Genomic DNA, 22,158 nt, shown 5'->3' on the forward strand with positions numbered 1-22,158 from the left:
CAGTTTCCCTTTGGTCTTTGACTAAATCACGCTGAAGCTTTTTCTCGTATTTCATAATCTAAGGTCGTTTCGGGCGATTTAAACCGAGAAATAGTCATTATTATTATTATCATTAATAATAATACTATTACCTTCATCAACCTTCTGTCGCGCCTCCTTTTTCTCGAGAAATTCCAATGATTCGAGTCAGCTTTTGTTTGCTCGTACATTGGTTCGCAAGCAGGTTTTAATTGAGCAACCACGTAAACGGAGCACGTTGACACGTTTACGAGCACCGGACATTTCCTTGGCGTCACACCCTCCTTCATCTATCTGTCTGCTCTGTTGGTGCATCAAACAGGAGCGCGCAGCAGCATCGACATGACAGGAAAAGTGCAGCCAACAGAGTCGGAGCGGTGACGATCGGGTCCGGAATAAACGCACGTCAAGAGCCCCCCCCCCCCCTTCCCCACTCGTGTGGTTGATAAACAAGTGAGGCCAGCTCGAGAGGGCACAGCACAGAATATCAGTGTATTAAGCGGGAGCTGTAGCCTGAAGCCCATTGACGGTCCCGCATGGCCGGCGTTTATAAATACGCGGGAGTGTATAGGCAAGTAAAGAGAGCGGAGAGGATCACTGGTCGACCCGGGGAGCAGATGCCGCGGCGATGGGTTCGTGACGCTGGCCAGACGCGCGTAGACAAACACGCCGCACCAAGAACGAAAAAAAAAAAAGGCTGGCAACTGGAACGGCCGGGAGCTCTTGGAGGACACGGGCTTAGAGAAGCCCGGACGCCCAGTTTGCGAAACATCTCGAGAGCGGTAGCAGTTCTACAGCGTTACACGGCACCCCTTAACCAATATGACGCCGCTGGATGTTTTTTTACGCTGAGCTGCAAAAGCTTACAGCTGTAATGCCGCATCGTGCAATCGACAGGAGGCTGAAGAGTCTTATTCAGTCTCACGAAAAGCAGGTAAAGGCCCGCCCAGTCGTACGCCCCTAGATTGCAAGCATATTGCTGAGATGTCTGGGCAGCGTTGCAACACCGCACTCACGAAAACCTCGTCAGACAACACGCATTGGTTGAGATGAATTACGATGAACATAAACGAGGTATGAACGGGGTGAAAATGAATGCTAGCACTGAAGGAAACGTTATTATCGCGTTGAGGATTTATAATAATCATTTCAGCAATCAGCGTATTCGGGTAATAATAGTAAATTACGACGCATCGGTACATATGTAAGACCACAGCCATCACTGATACAGCAATGCAGAATATACAGAGATGCCCTTTCAAAAGAGGAAGTTTTATTGTACATGCAAATTTTGCATAAACAACGAAAACAAGAATGCTGATGTGTGGGGTTTAACGTCCCGAAGCCACCATATGATTAAAGAAAACAAGAATAATCCATACTTACGTTTCACACTTCACTAAAAAAATAATATTCAGTAGCCCAAAAGTTATAGAAACAATAAAGTGGAACCAATTGTTCACACCTTGAACGTATACACACATACCAAAGTGGGAGGTCTTTCGGTGCGGGACATCTGGAAACACCAGCAGAATTGCTTACTCGACAGAAACGAAGGGAAGCCTTTTCGTTCTTTCAGCTGCTGGGTGGGGTGATTCCACACATTCATGACAATTGCTAACCCCACTTTCTAATTTCTAAGACGTAGAGCATCTGTTGTATATTTAGACTAGCTGATTTCCCCATGCAAACGAGCTTTGAGGAAGAATACTTGAACTTCCTTGAAAATTTCACTAAAGATTTCTACTGTACGGCTCAGCCACATGTTTTCTATTAAGGAGGCCGATGAACCTTTAATTCGTAATTTGCATTTTATTTACATTAGCAGAGAAAAAAATACTTGTGATACGAACGGAAAACATCAAGTCCGACTCTCTTGTGCAGATTAATGGCACGCGCGCCACAGTTTGGAAGCTGTATGATAGATGAGCAACATGAGCCCATTCGCCTGCTATCTGAGTTTATCACATCTTCGTTTAATGTTTTAATATGGTCACCTTGCCCTGATTTGTGTTTTCAAGATTTCTGGCACTATATAGTACGCACTCAATGTATTAGGTAAGCAATATGACCCATCGAGGCAACTGCTCCGTACGTTACGTTATTCTCTGGGTCACCCGTATGCTTCAGCATCGCTTACACGGACACTAAAGCGAATCAATGAATCAGTCTAAACTGACGGAACATCTTAAAATTATTCTGACGTTAATTTGTACATGATACCTTCTATCAAAAGAACAAGAAATAAAACTCCAACTGTAATTTTTTTAATGTTTCACGCTGAAATCATCGCGCGTGAATGTCAAGGCGAAGTCCCAAATTGCGTGGTTTCTTTATTTTATTTTTTCCCCAGCTGCTCGTCGTCTCTTCTTTTGTCCTCCTTTGTTGTCATGCGCAACTAGTTTCATCAAGCTTTTCTTTTCGGATACTGGTCCAGGGAGCAGGAGGAAATTTTCCGGAACTTATTAGGTTGTATCTCTACAAGGCCAACGTGCTTCAATCGTGACTAATTAGAAACCACGTACGCCCAGACAGACGCCGTAAGAGTGTATTGAGTAACACCGAATGCCACATTTTGCTCGTTTTCATCGCTTCCTAAGTGTCATTGCGCAACAGTGTTGATGCTTTTGTCATTGCCAAGCGTAATTTACTGACACAAAACATGGTGTTTGTTTTTCGCTTTAGCCTATTTTAAACTGTGTAAGTTATAGGAGGGTCGATTGGTACTTTCATAAGGGAGGCAGTAGCCAAGGGTGCTATGCAGAATCGGTCGAGTTTAGCGAAACTCGGGATATTTCCGTGTTCTGGCGACACCCCCTTTCGAGCCCCACCGCGGTGGTCTAGTGGCTATGGTTCTCGGCTGCTGACCCGCAGGGCGCGGGTTCGAATCCCGGCTGCGGCGGCTGCATTTCCGATGGAGGCGGAAATGTTGTAGGCCCGTGTGCTCAGATTTGGGTGCACGTTAAAGAACCCCAGGTGGTCAAAATTTCCGGAGCCCTCCACTACGGCGTCTCTCATAATCATATAGTGGTTTTGGGACGTTAAACCCCACATATCATCATCACACCCCCTTTCGAACGAGCCAACAGTACGAAAAAGCCCAAACTACCCCTAAACGCACTGCGTTTCATTTGTTACGATGAAACCAGTCATCGCATCAAGGACGGTCGACTAAGTAGGGCGGTGTTTGGGAGGAGCGCGCGCTTAGAGATCTGCGGGCACGCCGACCAGGGACGCACGACAACCCCCGACTAAGAATGCATTCGCATTTAAAAGGATCCAGATGGAGGTACTTGAAGTGTTCACTAGATGGACGCACGGACGAATCGACGAACGCTTCGCCGCACCCATCGTCATTCATTCCGTGGTTATGCTGTGGTTTTTCTTTTCTTTTTTTACATTATCTTGAGCGGTTTGTGACGTTGTGCTAGAATGACGGAAAGAGCGGACACATGTTCGCTTGAAAAAAAAAAACCTTTGTCCATCGAATAATCAAACCAATGCATCACTGTGATGCAGATACTCAATCTAAGAAAGCCGTGGGCTGAACCGTTGCCTTTTAGTACTATTATAGGAGTAAGAACAAGTGCGCACAAGCGCTGCATGTCACGTGGCTTTTCTGAATAAACTTGTCAACTGTCCTACGTTTATTCTATGAGAAAATTATTAAGATAAAAATGCGGATACGTGATCACTGCATTTATGGGTTCATCGCCCAGAAATATAAAATTTCTTCCTTTCTTTTTAAGGGAGGAGGAGATGGTATCCACGACTAGCGTGCATGAAGGATGAATTTAGTGATGCTACAGCAGTGCATGACAGACGAGACACAAGCTCGACACCTAAAATAAAAATGCAAGAAACGTGACACACTGCAGTGCGAAAGCGCAGACAGTCGCCAAGCGCGAACATAGCTTTTAATGGCAGACTGCATTCCTATCACAAGTAATAGTCACGTTTGGAGAGCATCGTGCATCCATTAAGCAATGGGCGGCATAAATATTAGGAGTAGGCAGGAGTCAACGCACTTTATCCGCCGACAATCGGCTCACACCGCTCAGAAAACGCGCCGCGGCGTGCAGGTCGCCTATCCACACTATACAGGGTGACGGTGCTGCCCCCTGTAGCCTGATCTCGGGGCGAATAACGTGGCAGCAGAAAGCACAAGACCAGGTTGATTGGCGCATCATAGGAGAGGCCTTTGCCCAGCAGCAGTGGGCGCTGTCAGGCTGCTTATGAAGTTATAGACAAGGAAGAAAAAAAGAAGCACATTTCTCAGTGTTTCCTTGATTACAACCCGCACTCGCATATCGAATTCAGGCGAACTGACAATTCCTTATGGAAGAAGCATTTGCACCGTAAGCTGTTGAGCTGCCGCCATTAAGCCCGCATTTGGAGCACCTGGACACCCCGCTCAGTTTTCAAAAATATTTTTTCGCCTAAGCATCATCAGGAACAAAATCCACCAGGCCTAACAGGCTCTGCATCTCCTGCTTCAGAGCACATGAAATAAAAAAAAGTTATTCGGCGCTGTCAATGCGACAAGAGCGCCTGTAAAGGATTTACAGTTGTTAATCCGCTTTTCACGACTTAAAACCGTCACGAATGTCGCGAGTGCCTAGGCAGAAAACATTTTTTTTTTACAGTTTCGAAAACAGGCTCAAAAGAGTTTGCCCCGTTCACGCACATCACACGTTTTCCCGTGTGCTTTCAGTTGGCAGCCTCCCTCCATTGTTGTCTCGTGTAATCCCTATAGGATGACGGAAAAGCGCTTCGGCGTCTAGCTCCCACAATCAAGAGTCATCGCATGTGTTTCGTCCAATTCTCGGAAAGCTTCGAGTTCTCCCACTCGTCCTAAGTGTATCGAAGCACCTGACCACTAACTGAACGAGACCCTCAAAAAATATAAAAAGCGGATTCACTGAAAGGTGGCGCGAGCTTGCGTTAGATTACAATCGGCTACGCGTGTTCGAACAAAGTGGCGCAACCAAACAAAAATAGCTTCAGCGGGCCATGTTTAACATCAGCGCACCGAGTTCGTCTCCTGTTATCGGCAAAGCCTGCTCACCGGAAGATCCCAATAACAACCCATAAGCTTAGAACATAAAGAACGCAAATGAACGAGCAAAAGATGGGTAGATCTATTGGTTATGTCGAACAGAGCCCATTTCATCGACAAACACGGCTGTTCTGGGTCGTCCGTGGTATGAAATTCATGAGACATCGCTAACCTAAACATTCGCGCTTCGGTGAACTGCAAAGCCAAATCACAGTTATCTGTTTTTGAATCGCTTACATTTGAACGTTTTTAGACGTGGATGTTCTCCACGCATACGAGTCTGCTGTTGAAATCAATATAATTTAGCGCGGCTTAAAGCTTCAAGCTCAACAATGCCGAACAACATCTCCAGGGCGATAGACGACCTGCATTTTTGTTTTCTACGTCTTCTCCGCAGATCAAAGGCGAGCGCAGGCATGTCCAATAACAAGTGAACAACAGAAGTTTAAGTTTCAGTAGATGTATGCCGATATAAGGGCAAGCTTTACCAACATTTCGCATTGTCCTCAGTGGCAAAAGAAAAAGTCAGCTTCACCATATTTGTGTCATGACTGAACGACATCCGTAGCTGTAGCTGTTTCTCTCATCTCAAACTTTTTTTCTTCATTCACATCTTTTTTCTACAGTAAAATATGTGTATGGCTAGGAGAAAGGAAAAATCGCAGCATATCTACGGAGTGCATGATAATGAGTGGGGCGAAGCGTCCGTCCATACGTTCGTTCTTACTTTAGTCCGTCCGTCCGTCCGTCCGTTCGTTCGTCCGTCCGTCCGTCCGTCCATCCATCCATCCATCCATCCATCCATCCATCCATCCATCCATCCATCCATCCATCCATCCATCCATCCATCCATCCATCCATCCATCCATGCGTGCGTCCGTACGTCTGTGCGTCCATCTGCGTGTCTGTTCCTGTGTTCGTCCGTGCGTCCGTCCTTCTATGCGTCCATCCGTCCGGTCACCCATCTGTGCGTCCGTCCATGCATCTGTCTATCTGTCTGTCTGTCCACCCGTTCATCCGTCCGTCCGTCTAGTGAACGCTACAAGTACTATGTCGCATATTTTCATTATATATCCAGCATATAGAAGTACCGCCATCCAGTGGACATTCCAAGGACTAAACGTGAAGTGGCACTCGCGCACTTTCTTGCGGCCTGCGCTTCGTGTCTACTTCCGACCTTTCCTTGCCTCCAGTTCATGGCTATATACTAGTTAACTATGTGCATGGCACTGCGACTCAACCCTCGCTAAAGCTTGCTAAAACCAAGGAGGTTACGCCTCACGAGTTGAACGTGGCAACCCCTTCTGGTCAAATTGTGCTCAACGTGCGTCCTTCTGATACTAGCTTTTTTTAGTAAGCATCAAATGCAAGGCCAATTTTATTAGAGCTTAAGTCAGCAATACTTGTATCTGTAAGGTATTTATCAGAAACAACTATCTCTTTATTTATGATTAACATGCACTGGTTTCCTCCACAACTGAAAGGGGTGCGCCCGTGCCACTCCTCTTGTCCGGCCGTCGAGGTGGCTACCTACCACTACGACGACGACTACATACATCGCAGATGCACAACCGACGGCATAGGGAGCTGCGCCCCCAAAACCGTCCGTCAACGGTGTCACGAGCGGCCTCCATCAGCTGTGTTATCAGTTGCGTCATTCGCATCACCGCAGACAAGCTCCCGCGAAATCGGCTGCGTGAAGTCGTTCATCCCGCCCAGCACTCGCACATCATTTTCTCCTGCAACTTTCTACATGGGCATGCCACGCACAACTCTTGAAGAAGAGCGGCGACAGGTGAAACAAAGTCTATTCAAGTAGGTGGCTACGGCTCGGGCGAAAAGCGGTTTGGGGAGTCATGGGAGCTGCGATTGAAGCGAGACTATGTGTGGAGGGAACAAACAGAAAGCCAAATTCGATTCAAAGTCGTAAAAATTAATTAGTTTTACGAATGAGATTTCCGCAACACTACTATGTATGCAGGTGAAAGGAACAGAATTTATGACAGTTTTTGTTATTACGGAAAATCTTTTTTAGCGCCCTCTACCCAAGCTATTAGCACTCAGTGCAGCCCTTGCACTACATGCGTACACATGGTAAGGCCCGCTCGTAAAATTCGTCTGCCAAGACACACTCCAACACGTGTTTTATGGCTCGGCACTTGCTTGCGTTCTCTGTTGTGCGCGAAATCGTTAGGTGCGTTTTATCGTTGGTGAACCTCTTGAGTGCAGTGTCCAACGGGCACCGGAACGATACGAATTACATTTAAGGCCGAGTGATTTGGTTGGTTGCTGCGGAAACAATGTGCTGTGCAAGGATGCAGTAGCAACAAACATGTGCCTGGTGGCCTATGTCTTCTAGATAAGAAGCAAGGACAATGGTTCGGAATGCACAGCTCACTGGACTTTCATCCATCAGTATTCCTGAAGCCCGGTTTGCTTATTGAGCATGCAGTGCCTACCGTTCGCGTTATCATTGAGCAGATTGCCAAGTTATCTACCACGGTACAATTGACATGTCTTCATTCGCATACGTAGAAGTAACTTATTGGAGCATAATGCAAAAAAACAAAGACATAACGCTGGGAGTGTCTACAGATTTTTTTGTTTCTATTACTATTTTGTGTAGTGTAATGAATTTGAGTTTTGTGACCATTGAATAAAACTAAAATGTCATCATTTTGGCGTGACTAGGCGTCATTCCTTCTGATTAAAACAGAATATCACAAGCATTTTTCATGCTAAAGAACCTACGTATGTGTAAAACAAATAAAGCACGCTGCCGATACCACATGTATAAGCTGCTACGCTGATGGTCGCCTTAATCCATCTGCGGATGATGCCACGAACGGCGAATAATAGTCCTGAACTCGGTCCTATGCTTGCTGCTGCCTGTTTATACTCGCTAACTTCTTAATTTCATCTGCCCACCCAACTTTCTGCCTCCCCGTAACCCACTTGCCTTCGAATTTAAGATCGAATTTCGCGCTAGTGCACGCAAAATGACGTCACTTGTTTACCAGCTATTGCATCACATCCGCTTTGTTTTTTTTTTATTCCGCCGAAAATGTTCCCTCCTCACAGAGATGGCGCTAGGCCCCATGTGCAGATGATCGGCCATCATTTTCTGAACGTATGGGCCTCTATGGAGCCTTGGCTACCAGTCTATATATACCTTGGATGAAACGTGAGAAAGAGCTCATACGCCAGGCCGATGGTGCAGTCCGGGCACAAAAACTAGCCCCAGAGGCAGAGTGCCGGGAGCAACTGCGTACGAAAGTTCCGGCCGCCTTCGAAGCCACTCTAAAACGCGAACGGGAATGCAAGCGCCGGTGGCGAACGGATCCTGCAAACAACGCCGCCGAGATAGCATGCACGATAGCGTCAGAGAGCTGGTTTTGCGTTAATTTGGGTGTCGGCGTCAGTGTTAGTGCCGGCGACGTTGATTGTGAGAGAAAAATCAGCATTGTCCGTGACGTATAAAGCCTAGTAAGATACATCCGGCTGTCTAAACTAGGCAGCCCGTAAAGCAGCCACATTGCTGCGAGAAAGAGACGCCTACATTGCACGGCGGGTGTAAGTGGCGACGTCATGGTAAATGCACACGTTAGATATGCGCCTATCATGCAGCTTCACACACGGATTTGAAGAGTTTTTTTTTATTAGTTACACTGATCAGTGTGCACAATGATTAACGAACTCTTGACTCAGCTCTTCGCACACGGCCTTTAAGAGGATCTTTTTTTCTAGCTTTTTTTAAAGGTGAAATGCCACAGATGCCTAACCAAGCAGAAAATTCGATCGCTGGCGGCGGCCGCCCACGTCTTTAGGGACGAGTGAACGCCCAACTATATGCAGCGTTTTGCAGGCGTTTTCTCGGCATTTCGTATGCCGGCATCCATTAGAGTCAACGCTACTGGTGACAGTGGCCGAAACGTCCACTTTAGGACAATCCATACATCAGCAGCGTCGGCGTCGACGGCGGAAGCGAGTCGATGGATGGAGAACCAATCAGCGCACGGCTACCAGCGACTTCCGCTACGTAGTACCATCGTCAATGCCGCCAAAATGGCTCCTTACCACGCAGGATCTATAATGTCGTTGCTGTGCTCTTCATGACCCGAAAGTTCTCATCTATTGTTTGTATTTCACTTAGCTTGTTCCTCAGAAGCTTCGACAGCAAGCGCTCGGAATTTCTTCCGACCGTTTTCGAGCGCCATAGTGAAGTCCATCTGTAGGATTAGCAGACCTGAGTGTATTGGCTGAATACGTGACCTCAAAGATGTACAACTACTTCCACGCCAGGGTTCATATATTTCGAGTTTCTGGTTCTCTTTATGCTCAACAGTTGGCGCTACAAGTAAAAAAAAACAGACTTTCCGGTGGTACTCTGATTTCTTTCTCTCACTTCAGAACTAGTAATGAGACATGAAACCGATATTCAGGAGTATTTCTTGTGGCTACATTGACGGACACTGTTCACTGCTTTGTGAAATGTCATGTTCATGCTCTTCATTGGCATTGTTTTCCTCGAAATTAGAAAGTGCACTAACCAGTTGAATTGTTGAATCGTATTACATACCACTGCACATGCTTGTATAATTGTAGTCTTCTATTTTTTATTGTGTGATATTGCCAGTTGAAGTTTGTATTTGCCCTATAGACATTGTATAACCTGTATATATTATATGTCATTGTACTTGCCATTTGTTCATGACTAACTTCATGTACCACCCAGCTAAAATCACCAAAGGTGATTGCAGTATCTGTAAATAATAATAAAATAATAATAATAATAATTCTACACAGTGTGTAACGCTGCGCTGGCCTCAGCGCTTTTCATGTAACTGCCCGCCCTCTCTGGCAGCGATCATATTATAAGCCGAGAGACGCAACGCTAGAAAACACCGGTAAAAACACTGCAAATAGTTCGGCTTTTAGGCAAATATCGTTATCACGATATAGCGCGAATGTGTTACGCTACCAAGTCATGTCAGATATTACAAAAATTTGTCACGTCATGTGTCGTAACGCCATACGATCACTTTGTATAGGTCACCTTAGGTTGGTGAACAAAAAATGACAGCGCGCAACCTCAAATGATGGCAATGACAATTATGCTTGGCCATGGCACGCGAAGCCGCAGCTCGTGTTTCCAGCCAGCAGACTGAGAAGAACGCTGAGAAGATTCTGAGTGACTTCAGGCGTGGTAGCCTGTGGATTCCGCATTAACGAGTTCTTGTGTGCTTAGAATAGAACAACGAAGAGAGAGAGAAAAAAGCTGGCACATCCGAAATATAAAAATTGAGAGAGAGAAAAGGGAACAAGAAAAACGCACTCCAGTGATTTTTTTTTTTTGACAAATGACTTTGTAAGGAAGGTTGGCTGACCGACCGGTCATTTAAGCTTCCTTCGGCTGACCCAATAAAATGCTGCCACTTACAGTAATTCCCATTACATTGTCAAAGCGACAACGTGTTCGTTAGCAGGTTCATTTTCGTTGGTACTTCCTAGCAGTGAACTGAGCTAGCCATAAACATTGTTAGTTTCCGTCAGGAACGCACACACAAAAATGTTAAGATAAGATTCAGACAATTATTTCAGAGACCTCTGGTTGTTCTGCGCTTACGATAGCCATTGTTTTTCATCCTAAATGCTCTTTTTCTACATGTACCACAAATATCAATGTTCCTGTCACTAGCCAGATTTAAATATTTTATTTACCGTGTAGAACGTATCGACCACAACGAATGATCCTGATATAAAATTAAAACCGCGGAAGGTTGAAACCATGTTTGTTTAAAAGTTTTATCGGACTACTGCCACGTTCGAAATACCTGCTCCCAGAGGCTGTAGACTAACGCATCGATGGTATATTTAGAAACAACACGACGAACGTTCTCTGGCAATCTGTTAGTCAGAACGCCCATGCAATTGCTGCTGCTCAAAGTTTGAGTATGTCTCCACGCAGCGCTAGTGTGGCGCTCTCCACTATAACGTGAATAATGTGAAAAGTTGATTAATGAGTCACATTAAGTATACATTTAAACATTGCGATCTTCTTAACAGTAACAATCACCCCTTCCATAGACATTTTTGTATACGAAATGAAACAGAAGCTCCTAGTTAGACTTCCTCTAGGAAATCGCTTGCAGCTGAACAAAAAAAAAAAAGGATTAAGTTTTACGTTCGAGTGTGCTTCCATTTACCTACAACCTTCGTAAAAGCACCACAGTTGACATATTTTTTTTTCTTACAGATGATTCCATTAGCAATTTAAACCGCCTAGAGAGGGCTCCTGTAATCACAACATGGAGCGAAAAATTTTCAACAAAGTGCCTTATGCACCACAATAGACAAGGATGAATCAAGTGGCGCAATGGCTCCATTTTCACAACGACAGAGGCAAAGGGCTGAGAAAAGGGTCCCTAGTAGTACATCAACAGGCCCAGATGGCATTCCAATTATCCTGATAAAGACATTAGGTCCGAAGTCTAAGCAGACTTTCAGAGAGGCAGTGAGCAAAATAATAATCGATGGTGAAGTCCCCGATGGATGGAAGCTTAGCAGGATGAGCATGATCTATAAAGGAAAGGGGGACAAAGCTGACATAAACAACTAACATCCTATAACAGTGACATCAGTGGTCTACAGGCTGGCGATGCAGATTATAAAGGAAAGACTGCATGCATGGATAGAGGATGAGGGGGTGCTGGGGGAACTGCAGATTGTGTTTCGCAAACACAGATGGTTGGAAGACAATCTGTTCTCACTAACACAGTGCATCGAAATAGCAGAAAAAGAACACAGGCCCCTGTGGCTAGCATTTTTGGATATCAAGGGAGCGTACAATAAGCGTCGTTCAAGAGAACTTGTAAGGAATACAGGACACACTAGGTGTGGAAGATGGAGTCACTAATCTTTTAAAGTATATTTATAAAGGTAACAGGGTAGTTATAAAGTGGGAAAAACAGGTATCCAATCCCACAGAGGTAAAACGGGGGCTTAGGCAGGGGTGTCTTCTGTCACCCTTGTTATTTATGATGTACCTACAAGGATTAGAGGCCAAATTAGAGGGAAGTGGACTTGGCTTCAACCTCTATTTCGTCAAACAAGAAAAACTAATTGAACAGGCACTACTAGCATTGATGTACGCAGATGATATAGTGCTAATGGCCGACAACAAGGAACATTTGCAGAGATTGATGGACATCTGCGGTAATGAGGGAGATATGTTAAATTTCAGATTCAGTAAAGAAAAATCAGCAGTCAATACTTTTAATGATAATGAAGGTAGTGAGCTTAGAATACAAGAGGTCACGCTAGAGATAACCTATAAATACAAATACCTCGGCGTATAGATAAGCAATGGGATGGAGTACCTAAGGGAACGCGAAATATACGTGACGACTAAAGGTAACAGGAATGCAGCAGTGATGAAAAATAGGGCACTGTGGAATGACAATATATATGATGTTGTGAGAGGAATATGAAAAAGGGTCATGGTTCCTGGTCTGACGTTCGGCAATGCGGTCTTGTGCATGAGATCAGAAGTTCAAGCAAGATTAGAAATTAAGCAACGTGTAATAGGTAGGCTTGTTTTAGGAGCTCACGGGAATACACCAAATCAGGGAGTACAAGGTGATATGGGATGGACACCATTTGAGGGCAGGGAAGCTAGCAGCAAGATAAAATTTGAGAAGCGATTGAGAGAAATGGGATGGAGCGTTGGGCTAGGAAGGTTTTCAGCTACTTGTACATGAAGAATGTTGATACAAAATGGAGGAAGCGAACCAGGAAATTGACTGGTAAATACTTAGAAAACAGCTGGTGGACAAACCAAAAAAGAACTGTCGGTTAAGAAGAAAGTGAAGGAAACGGAGACTGACATGTGGAGAATTGGCATGATTAAGAAGTCCGCACTAGATATCTATCGATCTTTTAAGCAGGAAATTGCCAAGGAAAGGATCTATGATAATACTCGGGGTAGTTCTCTACTGTTTGAGGCCAGGATGGGAGTATTGCGAACCAAGACATATCGGGCCAAATACGAAGGAGTAGACACGGTATGCAGTGCGTTTGGAGAGGAGGAAAGTGCCGAACACTTGATAATGTTCTGTAAAGGGCTTCACTCTATAGTTCAGGATAATGGCGAAGAGTTTTTCAAAGCACTGTGGTTTCGGGACAGGGAGGGCAAAATAGACTTTAAGCGGGTAGAATTACCTGAAAAAGGTTATCTGATTGGTGGCTGAAGTCAAGGCACGAGTGAAAATTAAACCCTTCACTGAAAAGTACCAGTCCTAAACTTCACCATTTAAAGGGGGGAAATTAATCTAGTTCTTGGTTCACTAAGTGTTACGGCTTGGTGGCATTAACCACCGCCCGATCTAAAGAGTAAAGCCATATCAATCCATCCATCCATGGCTGTCGGTAGGGCGCCGTGTCGTTATGTTGTGGCCGCCACTTCGAACTGCGTAGTATTTTCGGTTGCTGCCACCGTGTCGTCAAGGTTTTGCTTTCAAGGACTCTAGCATTTATCACACTGGGTGTTGAGAAACACGTGTGCAAGGTAATATTGAAGGAAAAGAAGTTTTGAACGCCACGCAAATCGTTTGTTGAGGTGTTTGCTGAGGAAATACACGCACACGCCGAGGTTCGAATTAAGGAGCAACGAAACGATGAAGTTGAGCTCACGTACTGCACTGACTTATTTACTTTAGTAAGGGGGGAGGGGGTGTCTCTTCGATGGGTTACTCTCGCCGGCTTTGAGTGTTTGACCAGCCACTATGTGATTGTATACAGTTACTTTTTTCTCGTTACCCGCAGGTAGTAAAGAAACACTTGTTGTTGCTTACAAGCCCCGAACGCTGCGCACGAATGAGACGCTTGCTGCTGAAGCATGTAGCATGGAATATACGCACACAGTCGTTCACTCTCAGCGAGGTCATGCGAGCGGATGGCTGCCCTTTTCAGAGGCTTAGTACCTCCGAGGCATCTCCCACGGAAGCAAAAGTGGTACAGGTATAGAGAAACCTGGGGCTTTATTTTTTTCATGTCCTATACTATATGTATTTTAGCTTCGATGCTGGCTACGAAAGAATCAGTGGTGCTCTGAAGAGCGCAACCACAGTGAGTCGTGACGTCAGTGTTCGAACCCTATTATCGCTTTGCACGGGAGAAACGCTGTTGTAATGCGCTTCTAAACAAAATGAGCTTGGTTGCATTTACGTGCTGAACCGCGATCAATGATCAATGAACTAGTAAAGCACCAGACTAAATTTTAAGCTTGCTTGAAAGTTGAATACATCCCCCTAGATATAATAACTTTAAATGAAGTATTTATTTCCATGATATATAGTCTCACAGGCAAAAGAAACAACAAAAAATCGGCCGATAGGCTGCTTCACAAATCACAGTCAGCCACCCCGCATAATGGTTGGCGTGTGTGTATAGCAATAAAAACCCGCTATGCATAGCAATAAAGCCCAACTGAAAATATGTGAGGAGTTCAAAGTCCAACAGTTTAGAAAAAAAAACTTGACGAAAAATATATTTGATTAGAAGTGCTTCTTCATTTCCACTCACATGCGTGCGCACGTGTATATAGGTTGAGACGGGGGGGGGGGGGGACCCTAGTAACATAATGGGGAATTCTACTCGTCGAGCTGGAGCAAGTTTTGTTGCTCCGAAACCGAGAATCGGCGCTCCACTGGTAAATTCGGAGCATGTTCGCATTTTCCAATTGCACATTCGGAGCAACCCACCCCGCAACAGAGTGTTCCGCGTGCTCCGTCTTGCAGAACCAGCTTTCGCGGGAACTCCGGGAATGCGTGCCGCCATTTTCGGTATCGTCGAGCAGCTCAACGGCAGCTAGGTTGTCTTCAGCGTTTTTCGAGGCAGTGTCTAGTCGCCCTGTGCACTTGTTTACATTCCTAAAATGGCTTCGCTTGACTCAGCTGGACGTGCTGCAGCTGGTTTGCCTCTGGCTTTGAGCGACAGCCAGAGCATAAGTAGCAGCAGCGAGGACGATGAGCCGTATACGTGCTATACGAAATGATGTATCAGGAAATGTTTCCTGGCCCGCCGTGTGCACGGCCGAAGATAATCGGCTACGTCGAGCAAGTTTCCGCTACCGCATGCGCGAACCAACATTTATGTGTGAACAACTTCCGGAGCGACTTCACGCGGGGCATTCACGTGTTCCGCTCGCAGATCTGGCTTGGCGCAATCCGAATGCTCACTCGGAGTCGCTCCGGGATTTGAGCGGACGCTCCGGATGTAGCAGTGGAATTCGCCATAAGAATGTCGCCTACGAACAGCAATAAAAGAAAGGGGTGGGGCACTTCAACGAGCCTTCGCGCCCCCCTGAAGGAGAAACCTACACACGCTTGTGCTTCTACTGAAATGCCGCGAGTACAAATATTTGCTTTTTCTCCGTCTCTTGTAAGGTTACTGCTCGTGTAAAGCAGGAAACCTCGCCTCTGACTGCACGGCGTGTGCACAGCGGCCAGCAAGTTTCGCGATTCTTCTACCTGTATCTCACAGTGAGCAAACAATAAGGAGTAAACCACTGCTACTACGACTCGCAGTACCTGTCCGACTTCGGTAGTTCCCTATCGAATTCAGAATAACCCTAATAAAAACTGCTAGCGACAAAATATAGAAAACCAGCGCAGCGCCAAAGTGAGACCGACTGAACGGCTGGCTGCGCGGGCTTCCTTAAACGGCAGTTACGACGACTGGCGCATGGTGGCGCCACCATCTGTGGAAGTTGCGAATAGCAACAAGAGCTTAATTTGGGCGAGTTGGTTCTTCGTAATTATGTTCTAGTAACAGCGCGACAACTTCAAGAAGAGTCAAAAAATGAACAGGAAAGAGCGCTGTTTCCCGTCTCTTTTTTCTCTCTTCCTGCAGTTGTCGCGCTGTTACTGGAACATAATTGCGAATAGCGTATGCGTAAGAACATTTTCGTAAACAAGATGCTCATGAGACTACAGAAGAGAAAAAACATGTCAAGTGTTTTTTTTTTCTTCTGCGTATACTGGTTAGTTTCGGCGCTCCCGCTGTGAATGTACGCGTTATTACCACTGCATCTATTTTAGCCAGTTTTAGGAGCAAATTCACGAAATCTCGTTATTACTTTGTGCTCAGAGCACCAACAAATACTAACAATACATATACCACTGTTAATAGCTTGCGCAGGCTAGCAACGTTCTTGTATGCACTTAGGTCACTGCGCTAATTTATGATTTCGCAAATAATGATTTCGGCAATGCTTGCTCATGTAAGGTCCAAATAAAGAGCAAGTTAAAGGCCACACCGACCAAGCGCCAGCTTATCGTCTTTCAGTGTCTGTCCTTACAGGCACTACAAAATATTCCGAACGAAGAAAAGCTTTTGTCGCTTGCGAAAAGTAAGAAGCCCACACGCGACGTTTATAATGATTTTTTCCCTGAGAGCTGAACATTATTTTCCGTCAGTGAAATTTGCAGCTAGTGAACGCCCACTAAATCACGTTGTCCAAGTTCATTATTAATGCCACCTGCGCAAGCACTTCCAACGTCACTGTGGGATCGCAACTTCCCATAAGAAGAAAGGAAGAACAACACGAAACAAGGCAGGGAGGTTACCCCGGCACATGCCCGGTTTGCTACCCTACGCTGAGGGAATGGAGAGTATAAAGAGAGAGAGGAAAGGGAAGAGACAGAAGCAAAAACAGTAGAAGGAACTGTATTTTTCTGATACTTTTTCCTCTTTTGGTTATGTATAACGTTTTTGTTTATGTTCGTGTTTGAGTACCGCGGGGGGCTAATGGGGGTTGAACCATACTTTATGTATATTCCTGCGTGTGTTTTTATGTATGCGTGTATATATACGCATGCGATGTTAAAAATATTGCATTTGCCTTATCCTCCTCCCCTCTCATTGCCTGACTACGCCGGTGCTCCGAGTTCATGACTTATGTTCGCCAGCAAGAAATCAGATGGATTGACCCTTTCGCTTCTTGTTATTTTCGTATCTCGAGGCTTATGCTGAATTTCACGAACAAGGCGGACTCACCTAAACAGTAGTTTCTCGCCAGCAATGCAGGCACACGTCGTCTCCAAGGTCATCTGTTGAGAGAAAAAAAAAGAAGCGTTACTATGACACCAGGACATTCGTCTTCATTTCGAAAAATTGAAGCCCCGAACATTCGCTGCAAATTCACAGAAACTTTAGGCAATTCTTCTTTAGAATCAGAGGGGCTTCAGAGACTCGCTCGGCTGGACGCTTTTAAAGTGCGACAGTGCATGATAACAGTGATAAGAGAGCGAAATTCAGAGCAAAGATTCAAATATGGAGCCTCGGAAAAGACACACTAACGGTAAACTTACAGTGAAAGGAAGAACACGAAAATTGGCGTCAGTAGTGGATCGCCTCTTCATGCGCGAGCCGGTCAGGCCACCGGAATTCTCGAAGGGCGATTGTCGTCATCGTCCCATTTTTCCTACCTGCTCCGACGACGAAAGACGCCACGTTCGGGCTATTATTGCCCTTCTTGTGTCTCATTTCGAGCGCACAGCCTGGCCGAAGTCTAGCGTTACGAGGAGGAAATAAATGCAAAAGTCGTCGCTACGCCCGACAATTCCTAAAAAACTACGTGCACCCCAAACTGCCATCTCATCATCGCCCTCTCCACTTTTCCTTCCTCCTGGGCCCTACTATGCAGTTGCTACCGGCACCATTGCTACCTGTGTGTTTTTTGTTCTCCACTTTTTGGCATGGCATTGCATCGCTGCTTACACGCTTCACGCCGTGTTCTTCGGCTCGACCCGCCTGTTCGCCGCCTAGTGTAGTGCACTGCAGACGGCCATTTCCCGACGAGGCGCGCTTCTTGAACAATGGGTCGGCTGCACGGGGGCACGCGCTCTTTTGCGTCGATGATTCATAGGAGTTTGGAGACATGCGGGGCACGAGGCCCCGTGCAGAGGGGAAATTTCCCTAAATCTGAGCTAAACGAGCGCGTGCGGGAGTTTCGATGACCGAGGGCCATCGGCTGCCGACGGCGGGGAGAGAGCGCTACACGACTTGTATGACCTATACATGTAACAGCGGTGCCCGCCTGAAACCGTGCGCGCGAGCTCGATGAAGCCGAAGCACGAAGCGGGCTCTTGGGGTGACGACATAACAAGCTGGGAGGTGAACCACCGGGCTATAGATACAGCTAGCGCTGATTATAGCGTGGTTCACTCAAGCGTGATACCAAGTGTAGGGCATGACCCGTTAAAAAAAGAGAAGGCAAAATTAACGAGTGGTTGCAGATAGGCGGGGCAGCCGGCTTAAGCGCTGACGTTTAAGGGCGCATTGCTACACACGCTGTTGGAGCGCACGCGGCTGTGTGATACGACACCTCGTTTAAATAGACGATGGCAAGCGCTGGTGAACTCGCCGGTTCCCGTAGTTAATTCCTCTAATCTCAATCCCGGCCACGTATGCTGGTATTAACGAGCCCACGGCCGATGCCGGTTTCGAAATGACAGGGTTTAACAACATGTTACAATGCACCAATAGATCGTAAGTTTTATACGGACGCAATGCTAAAATCACACAGTGTAGTCAATGTCATGGAAACATCACCTGGTGTTGGGCCTGAACATACCGTACAAATAGCCAAGGGGAAAAACACGAGGGATGTGTACCTGAGCCCACGCCAACTCCAGCGCACAAATACAGATCATTAACCATGCAGCTGGCATTCAGGTGCAGATGCTCAACGCCCCAAGCAATGTGAATAGTACAACGAAATATTTAGAGGAGAGTGTGTGCAGTTCCGATGAAGGTAAAATACCAAGTACAAGAATGCAATAATATGTGGGATTTAACGTCCCGAAACCACCATATGATTATGAGAGACGCCATAGTGAAGGGCTCCAGAAGTTTCGACCACCTAAGGTTTCTTAACGTGCACAGCATCTTCACCTCCACCGAAAATGCAGCCGCCGCAGCCGGGATTCGATCCCGCGATCATCGGGTTAACAGTCGAGTACCTTATAGTCACTAGAGCACCGCGGCGGGGCAAGTCAAACAATGCAAACTATAAAATTTGGCTACTGACATCGGAACATTCCTTTAATGAAGTTGTACGAGGCTACATCTGCCATGGATTAAATACGTCATCAAACCAGTCTGGTGGAATCATTTCAGTCATCCTTCTTTATATGCCCAGTAAGTTGTGGAATTGTGCAAGTACGCGTCAAACGTGCGGTCAGCAATAATCTAGTTCCCGCTTCCTCCTATGTTTATGTTTCTTGATGTATGCGGCACTGACAACTAGGGGAGATGGTACTGATTTTTGACAGTTTCTTGTGCAACACACACACGAACTAGAAAGAAATAGAAAGAGACGAATGTAAACTAATCTTTTTTATATGAAACCCGTCGTCTATACTTGTTTTTGTTCGTCAGTGTCTGTTGCACAAGAAACGGTCATAGAAAGGGAGATAGGCAAAAGAAAGGCAGTGAGGTTAAACAGGTTTTACCCGCTTTGCTACCCTATACGAAGGAAGGCGGAAAGTGGAGAAAGAGAAAGCAAGGAGGCGAGAGAGAACAAGTGATACGCGCACACTTCAACAGTCGCAACTGGGACGTGTTCGGGACTGTTCTTTTGCAGTTGTCTAAAGGTAGACTGCAATCCAACACGTTCAAAATAAGGCTTGCAAGAACTGGCTCCAAATAATCCAAAATTTGTCGTGTGCATTGAGCTGATGGAGTCGTCATTAGAAAGTGTTGACGGTTGGGCAAGTTGGAGGGAATTCATTCGAAAAAGTGTTAACGAAAAGAACGTTGGAAGTCTGTGCTCTTTGTCTCTGTTGTCTCATCCTTTTTGAATAGTCCTATGAGCTGTTCGCCCTTAGTGAAGTTTTCATTCCATTGAGGACAGTGCACCGTGTGGTCATGAGAGGATTTGTAAAGAAAGCGAGGATTTGACAGCTTTAGCCGTGGAAATTATCTGTGGACGACGATGTCATTCTGCGCAGGCTCATTATGAGTGCGCCGCCACTTTCGAATCCTTTTCGGCTCCGTGACTGTGATTTATTGGGGTGTGGTGGTGGCGACATTGGCGATAACAGTTGTTTAAGGGAACGCTCATGGACTGTTGGCGAAGGAGATCGCGTTACCCGTCCAGGTTGGGGGCAGCAGTAGCTATTCGTAGACGTTCGTCGCCGACGCGACCACCATTGTCTCTTTTTCACAGTATCGGCCACCTCTTTGGCGTTAATCCGTTACGTACCATCTGTTTCAACCAACTCCATTCTTTTTTTCACTAATGGACAGTCTTGTGATCCCACCTTATGCGATCCATGACAGTTGGGACATTTCAGGGTGGTTGCATGACATGATTCCGCATTGCGTGGCTCTGCGCAGCGGGGGCAAAATGCCACAATCTTGCAAACTCTGCTCACATGGCTTTTTGTTTACGTTTAAGGGGGGGGGGGTCTTGGTGTAAATGAACGGACCACGCGGCGAAAGTGACCCATCTTCATGTGGGATATGGCAATAGGCCACCTCTAAAGACAATCTTTACGCAACACTGTAGTTGCCAGCCGTGAGACTTGGAAGATGTTGATGATTGATATGTGGGGTTTAAGGTCCCAGAACCACCATATGATTATGAGAGACACCGTAGAGGAGGGCTACGGAAATTTCGACCACCTGGGGTTCTTTAACGTGCACCCAAGTCTGAGCACACGGGCCTACAACATTTTCGCCTCCGTAGAAAATGGAGCCGCCACAGCCGGGATTCGTGCCCGCGACCTGCGGGTCAGCAGCCAAGTAGCTTAGCCACTAGACCACCACGGCGGGGCAGACTTGTAAGATGTTGCTATGATCACTAAATTCATTGATCAGCATTCGAAGGTCGCCAGAAGGAATGTAGATGTCCAACGTATATCACATCTAGCGACATGTCATTGCTAAGTGTAATGTGAGGTAGAACTTTCATATCAACGAAGGCTGTGATCTTGGTTAGAGTGTTCGTTACACTTTTACCGTTTTCATGTTTGTTGTTGCTCCGCGGACTATTCGGTCCACGGGATTTTGCCCTCGCGTGTGAATCTAGCTTTAGCTTCCAGCCCGTTTGTCAGGACCAAAGAAGAGAGACAGCAATTACAGCATGCGACAAATCTTTGCAGCTGCACTCGTATAGTTGAGAGCTCCTAACGTTTTTTTTTTTACGGCGGTCGATTGGTAAGGTAGTAAACTTCTTTGGTTAAGTCATTCGATGGTTGCGTATAAAAGTCTTGCAGCACCCTTTTTACGTATTATAACATATTACAGTACGTAAAACAGATATATAACACATCTTGCAAATCGTGCCCATAAGGTATGTACTACACCGGCATCAGTAACACACACACACTATAAATACCGCAAACGGAGCGCGCAGGAAATCAGTCATATCGATTAGCATCTTGAACAACTGTCCTACCAATTGTTTGTTCAGATCGATTAGCCACTTTTCATGGGATATTCCACTCCAGTTGAAATTAAACCCACGATGTGTATTTCTACGACACGAAGGTACTGACCGGCGCTCATTTTAACCTTGCTTACGGCGTCACGCCTGCTATAAATTAAGCATAAAAATAAAGCGAGCTATCAGCATGAAACTGAAATTAACGTCGAAAAAGAAAGAAAACCAGTAACAAAGGCCTTTAAAGCAACACAGGTCTGGCGGAGCCACGCCAGATTTTAATCATCGCTAACGACACTGGCCGAGAGGTGAAGATAAACAGCATACAACAACAACACAACACAAGCTCTGCTGTCTGACAGTGTTGACCTAGATTGCATTGATGTGGATTAATGTCAATATACGCGTCAACTTAACCAGAAACAAGCTAGCTAGCCCACGGCGCGCTTGATCACGTCGTTTCGAAACGCACCCGGCAATCTAGTTTTCTTTAGGCCTTTTCCTCTTCTCAACTTCGTGCCGTCGTGCACGGCTCGAGCCACCGAGTTGACGAGGCAGAACGGTCGAAGCGCGTTCTCTCATAGGGCAAGCTGAGACGGGGACAAGGGTTTATCTACAGCAACGCCGCGTT

At 46.0% G+C, this 22,158-nt stretch overlaps 1 protein-coding gene across 3 annotated transcripts in view; it reads right to left on the reverse strand.

The window, feature by feature from the left end:
- The window catches only part of LOC119159453 (uncharacterized), a 398,949-nt gene that overhangs the window by 60,002 nt on the left and 316,789 nt on the right, over nt 1-22,158 (reverse strand). For all 3 annotated transcript variants that reach the window (XM_037412211.2, XM_037412212.2, XM_075865374.1), the window contains one exon: nt 17,135-17,187. The gene's annotated coding sequence lies outside the window, so the exon portion shown is untranslated. The remainder of the gene's footprint in view (nt 1-17,134; nt 17,188-22,158) is intronic.

The sequence above is a fragment of the Rhipicephalus microplus genome, chromosome 1 (assembly GCF_043290135.1).
Source record: "Rhipicephalus microplus isolate Deutch F79 chromosome 1, USDA_Rmic, whole genome shotgun sequence".
Lineage (NCBI taxonomy): Eukaryota > Metazoa > Arthropoda > Arachnida > Ixodida > Ixodidae > Rhipicephalus > Rhipicephalus microplus.